This window comes from Camelina sativa, chromosome 12, assembly GCF_030686135.1.
Source record: "Camelina sativa cultivar CO46 ecotype springtype chromosome 12, ASM3068613v1".
Taxonomy (NCBI): domain Eukaryota; kingdom Viridiplantae; phylum Streptophyta; class Magnoliopsida; order Brassicales; family Brassicaceae; genus Camelina; species Camelina sativa.
The window spans coordinates 19,677,597-19,684,265 of record NC_141891.1 but is presented as its reverse complement, the minus strand read 5'-3'; the positions used below and the strand labels follow the sequence as shown (position 1 = coordinate 19,684,265).

At 33.9% G+C, this 6,669-nt stretch overlaps 1 pseudogene across 1 annotated transcript; it reads left to right on the top strand.

The window, feature by feature from the left end:
* The first annotated feature begins 3,038 nt into the window (after positions 1–3,038).
* LOC104733655 (protein ACCELERATED CELL DEATH 6 pseudogene) lies at positions 3,039–5,341 on the top strand (annotated as a pseudogene). Its single transcript, XR_015573689.1, has 3 exons — positions 3,039–3,956; positions 4,088–4,617; positions 4,697–5,341. The product of XR_015573689.1 is annotated as a protein ACCELERATED CELL DEATH 6 pseudogene (transcript).
* Positions 5,342–6,669: the final 1,328 nt, after the last annotated feature.

Below are 6,669 nucleotides of genomic sequence, written 5' to 3'. Positions count from 1 at the left end.
GACCAGTAATGTTAAAACCCCAATCAATGCTTTTATCCCTTGCAAAATCTTGGAGAAACTTCAACCTCGGTTTTAAGCTTTGGTTTATATCATCAGTAATTATCTGTTAAATTAAAATAACTAAGAGAAAAATGTAAAATTGAAAATGTTAAAATTCAAGCGTAAATGGTTTATGATTCCTTGTTGAAATTTTTTCCACATGTGTGTCTCAAGTTCTAAGGGTAAGTGGTGTTGATCATCTTTGATAGATGTGACAGACTGACAGTGAAACTCTGGTACATAGAGAGCCGTGAAATTGTATGTAGACTCTTTGACATTGGAATAGAATGTCTTCCCTATTAAGTCTTTGATGAGGTAAGCCACCTCGTCATCCAATTCATCTAAGTTGGCCTAAGAATAAAAAAGTGACTTAGGTTGGCAATTTTAGTTTGAATAGTACCTTCAAATAGTTAATACACAAAATAAAATAAAAAAACATATGAAAAGAACTATGAAACAACGGATTGCCACACTACGGACTCATTGAAAACAACACACCGGAGTATTCCCACAGCTTCGAATGGAGAGAAAGTGTAACGTGTCAAGGTCAAACCAGAGTTTTTCATTTTCAAATTACAGTTAGTGCATAAAATGTAGTGTCACCTATTGTCAATACACAACTTCAACCACTTTCGCTTAACACCAAAAACAAATGTTCCTTAAAAATATCAAGACGATGTTTTAAGTAATAGTAGTAAAAATAAAATATAAATTGGTCATATTACCTGGCCTCCATCCTTGTTATTTGACGTAAGTCTCTATTTGTTCAATCATGTACAAATCTTTTGGGTCTTAATAAATTTTGGCAACTAAAATTGACGGGACATGACTTGCCTTGAAATAGTTACTGGGGAAAATATTAAAGACTATAAGATTGTTGTTCATTTAAAAAGATTATTGTACGAATATTGGGAAAAACTGATGTGCAAAGTAAGACAAAAACTGATTTAATTGGAAGCAATATATATTACATGTTGGAGAATGGGAAAAAACAAATACAGAATTAACCAGATGTATATGAAATATAATATCTTTTGCGGAATTGTTGGAGTTCAAAAAATATTGGGTTGACGATGTTGCATTTAAATATAAATAGTCTGCCCAGAGTGTAAGAAGTTTGGCATGTGTTTCAATGGCAAGTTTTTCCCAAAGAGAGACACTGCTTTCCCCGAATCAACAAATCTTCGAACTTAGATAGGCGAGTTGCATGTCTGAAAACAAGTAAAAAATTAGTTAGAGAGGAAGTTTTTAATATACAGTATGTGAGATAGGTGTATTGTGGATTAGGTAGGTTATTTACATTTTCGTCTAGAAAGAGACATTTAAAGCTGAATAAGAGATTGTTTCTTCTAAAGTATGGAGCTTCCCAAAAACAATCATATTTTTACTGGTGTTCATCGTTAGAGAGTAATTCTAGAGTAGAGTAGAGAGAAATTTTTTTAGGTTGTAACATTTTTAAAAGCGTAATTAGTGTATGGGGTGGGGGTGTTGATTCCCAGTAGATTGAGGGAAGGCGATTATAATAATAATAAAAGTAATCAGAAATTGAATTCTATTAGATTATAATTTTATGGAAAACAAATTACTAATATTTAATTGGAAATAAATAAGAAAGCAATTATCAAATGACTTAATTTACTTTGATGGCAAGACGTTACGTTTTCAAAAGCAGAATGCAAAACTAAAACTAAATTCGAGCTTCAATTTAAATACCGTATGGGAGGAAGAGAAACACAGGTGCTGCATGTTCAGATCCTATTTGTTTGTTTGTTAAGACAAATTTTTTAATTACCAAAGGATTAAGTTGACAGTTGTGGCAATATTTAATTAGTAATGGACAAGTGTCAACTATACAAAGCGCCAAATGTCATCGCCTCAAACAAAGTTTAGAAGAAACCTTCTCTTATTATATAAGATATATTCTCGGTGTTATTAGGCCTGGACAAAAAGACTGTAAACAGAAATCCAGTTCAGAATTGACCTGAAAAATTGGTTTGGGTCGAGTATGAGTATGACCACTTTACCCTAGTAGGTCTTATGTAGTCGTATCCATGGATAGTAGATCGGATCCGCGTGTTACCTGCTATTCGAATGGGTTATTACCCAAAATTACATACACAAACTTTATCTATATATGGAGTTGGACTGTTGGAGTAATCAAGTAAAATTTGCGATAGTCGAATAAAATTTTGGATAATTGCGTACATACACATATCCATATACAAATTTAATTTATATATATCGAGTCATTAAGTAAAATTTCGATAATTGCATAAATTTTTGGATAATTGCATAGAGTTTCTGAATAATCGAATAATATTTGGATAAAATTTTGGATAATCGAATACAATCGAATACAAAATACCCGATCTAAGAGTAGCTAATTTTTTTAATATCTATAAATTATGAAATTTCAAATTCAAAAACGACAGGACGCGAACCGAAACAAGATCTAACATTTTATAATTAAAATAGAGTTTAAGCTGCTCTGCCCTAAATATTATAACTCTATCGGTTCTATCGGTTTCTACCCCAAGTCTAGTCTGCGTACCCGAATAGCCAGCCAAGCCTACGTGTTATGTCAGAGCATCTCCGCTTAAACTTGCTTCGTCAAGTCAAATTATTTGTTGTCACTTTCTCTCAGAAAAATACAAATCTAGATTATATTAGGACACGACTTGAAAGTCTTTATTTATAACTTAATGAGTGAGTAAATCGGGTAAATTTTTTGTTTTTTGTGGTCATTTTTAATCACTATCTTGAATAGTTCTCCTAATTATTTTTGACTAAAGAAAGACTTTCCCTTAATTAACTAATTTTATAGGTGACTAAAGAAGACTTTTCCTTCCAATCATAATGACTCGACATGGCTCGAGACATTAATGACTTCTAATATAAATGGACAAACTTACCGTCTCAATCTCGTCAACCTTTTAGCAAATCATCTTGCATTACTAATCTTCTTCACTCACCTGCACTTGGTAAGTCACATTCTCTGCCCCCACTTCATGCAATGGTTGACTTTTTTTTGTTAGTGGTCGGGAAGTAAGTAACTTAAATCTGTGTTTTCAAACAATTTATGTCATGATTTTAGGTTTGAGATGGACAGTTCTGAAGCAGATCTAGAGGCACAAATGTCTCATGATCAACGAAAAGTAACATTCTTCCCCATGAACATACTTGGTTCGAATTCACAAGATTTCTCTCAAAGTGGAGAAAATGACGCAACGCCTGTGTCAGAGTTTCCTACTAACCTTAGATTGTCAGATCTTTTCGCTCTCCCTGGTGAAGATATCAAGATGACTCCGGAAATTTTTAGTGGAATAAGTGATGGGAACAAAGAATGTCTGAAGAAACTGATAAGCGATAAAACAACAATGACATGTCTTAGGAGCCATACAAGAGATTCCATTCTTCATCTTGCTGTTACATGGGGCCATCTAGAACTGGTTCAGGAGATTGTATCTGAATGCCCCTGCCTTCTATTGGAGCCAAACTCCAGCGGTCAGACACCGCTTCATTTGGCAGCTCATGGCGGTCATACCACTGTTGTTGATGCTTTTGTTAAGTTGGTAACATTTGCTTCAGCTAGACTGTGTACTGAAGAGAGTGAGAGACTGAATCCATATGTTCTCAAGGATGAAAATGGAAATACTGCCCTGCACTTGGCCATTAAAGGACGCTATTTAGAGATTGCTGCATGTCTGGTGGACGCGAATAAGGATGCTCCTTTTCTTGGAAATGACAAGGGATTATCTTCCTTGTTTATGGCAGTAGCTCGTGGAGATGTTTCCATTGTGAAAGCCATTTTGAAAACTATTGTCAACGAGGACCTTGAAGGGAAGAAGTCTAACTTAGATTCAAAGTTACAAGGGAAAAATATCTTGCACACGCTGCTTTGATGGCCAAGAGTAAAGGTTTGTTTTTCGCTTAAACAAACTGCTTTTAGTCGTCTGTTCAAATTATGTAATACTGGCTCCTCGAGATGGTAAAGTCTTCCTAAGTAATATGTATATATACTAATTGTTGTTCCCAATTGTTTGAGCAGATCTCCTTAATTTTATTCTTGATGAGTATCCAAGTCTTGTGGACGAGCGAGATCACAATGGTATGACTTGTCTTACACTCGGAGCATATGTAGGGTATTATGAAGGAGTATGCAACCTCTTACACCGGTCAACAAAGAGTGTGTATGTCAGTGACGAAGATGGCTCTTTTGCAATTCATAGGGCTGCAGAGGAAGGTCATGAAAAAATTGTTGAAGAGTTTATAAAACAGTGTCCAGATTCAAAACACCTACTTAACAAACTTGGTCAGAACATTCTCCACGTTGCAGCAAAAAAGGGGCGACACTGGGTTTCAAAATTGTTGATGGACAATAAAGAAACGGAACATTTGGGTGTTGGGCAAGATGTGGACGGGAATACACCTTTGCACCTTGCCGTCATGAAATGGCACTATAGGTCAATTACTTTGCTTGCTAAGGATAGCAAGATACTGAAATTACGAAACAAAAGTGGCTACAGAGCTAGGGATATTGCCGAGACAGAGCTGAAACCCAACTACATCTTTCAGGAGGTATGTTTGGTTCTACTTCATAGAATACGTTTGATACTACATAAATGATTTATAGCATGACCCATTTTTTGTATTACAGAGGTGGACATTGGCGCTCTTGTTGTACACTATTCACTCAAAGGGTTTCGAATCTGTTGACTCATTAACAAGACCGGCAGAGCCACTAGACCCTAAGAATAACAGAGATTACGTCAATACTCTTCTATTGGTATCGGCTCTTGTAGCCACAATGACGTTTGCTGCAGGTTTTACAATGCCAGGTGGGTTTAACAGCTCTGCTCCAAACTTGGGGAGGGCAACTTTGGCCAAAAACCCAACTCTCTGCATTTTTCTACTTCTTGACATCTTGGCAATGCAAAGTTCCGTTGCAACAATAGGTACTCTTATTTGGGCGCAGTTGGGTGATCCACTACTCATCCGCAAATCTTTACATGTGGCCTTGCCCTTACTGCTTTTTGCTCTACTCTGCATGCCTTTGGCATTCCTTTTTGGCGTGCTCACTGCAGTTGGTCATGTGAAGTGGCTTTTGATCGTCATTTGCATTATATCTGTTTTATTCTTCCTTTGGGCAATCTTCGTCCTTGGCCCTCACGTCATGCTACAGCGGCCATACGTTTTTCCCAAGTACGCTGGTTACTTTCTCGTGACTTTTATGCAGTATAAAGAGGTGTTTAGGTTTTTTGTGAATTTGATACAGTTTCTCTTTTGTTGTTATTGTCGTTAAAAGTTTGTAGACTATTTAAAGGCATGTTTCGTATGAATAAAAGCATCAAAAGTTTACTGATCAAAGGAGATTTTTGTTCTTTTGAAGCAACAGACAGAAAAGTACAGCTTTTTGAAAGTCCAACAGCCCCAACTCGCCATGTCACTTTCCAATTAAGATCACTTTATCATATATTTACACTAGAAGTAGGCTCGCCCGATGGGCGAGATATATTTTATTTATAGTTTTATTAATTTTTATATATCCTAAATTTAGATAAATAATTTTAAAATTTTAATGTTCAAATTTTTTAAAAAATATTTAATATGTGTTCTTCATGTTTTGACGCAAAATAAAATAAATAGGATATCTCGGTAAAAAGTTTTAGTTGAAGTAATTAAGTAGTTATTTCTTATTCGTTATCTCATACAAAATTTATTTGATGTTTCTAAATTTTAATACATCATTAATTATATGTGTTTTATCATCATTTGTATTATGCAGATTTTTATATAGAGGATATATCTTTAAAAATAGTTAATTAATAATAGTTTAATTTAGGAAAACAAAATTTATATAATATCTTAATTTTTATGCAACAACTTTAATCATCAATTAAAATTAACAAAAGGATATAGTGAGAGTAAGACTTACCGTCTTAAATCACTGCTAACAATTTGTTCAAGCTTGTAATTTACACAAATCCACTTCAAGTTTGTGCACATGCCATCTTCTTTCTCTTGTTCAATACAGTTAATACTTTTTTCTTACTTTTTGTGCACATGCAATGTTGCTTACTTTTTCCTTAAATATTTGCAGGTTTTTAAAATTTTTGTGTCGTCTCTCCAAAAATCATATTTTCTAATACTTGACACAAATTAATATTATAATAATAAAAGATTAACTTAAAATTAATATTAATTCATAGCATCAAGACTGAGGAAAATATAGTTGTTTACATATACAAAAAAAATGTAGCAGAACACAAATATCGTGTGATTGTTTTAACATTAGTTTATCTAAAAATCAACTATATATGATATATGATACAAAAAAAAACATTTTCTTACTCTCCTTATTTTCTCCAAATAAGTAAAAAACGCAGGTCTCTTCTTTGATGTTAACACCATTTTCTCCAATTGAGAACAATCTCTAACAAAAATCACATACACTATTGTTCTTTAATCAAACACCCCATAACCCAAATAAAACCCCATTTTCTATAGTTTTTCACTCTGATATATTTTAACTTTCCCACAAAACAGATCAATATTTTTTCCTAATATATCTCTTAATATTTTTCTGTTTTCCCCCTTTTTCATAATTTGATTACCTTAATTTATTCTCAC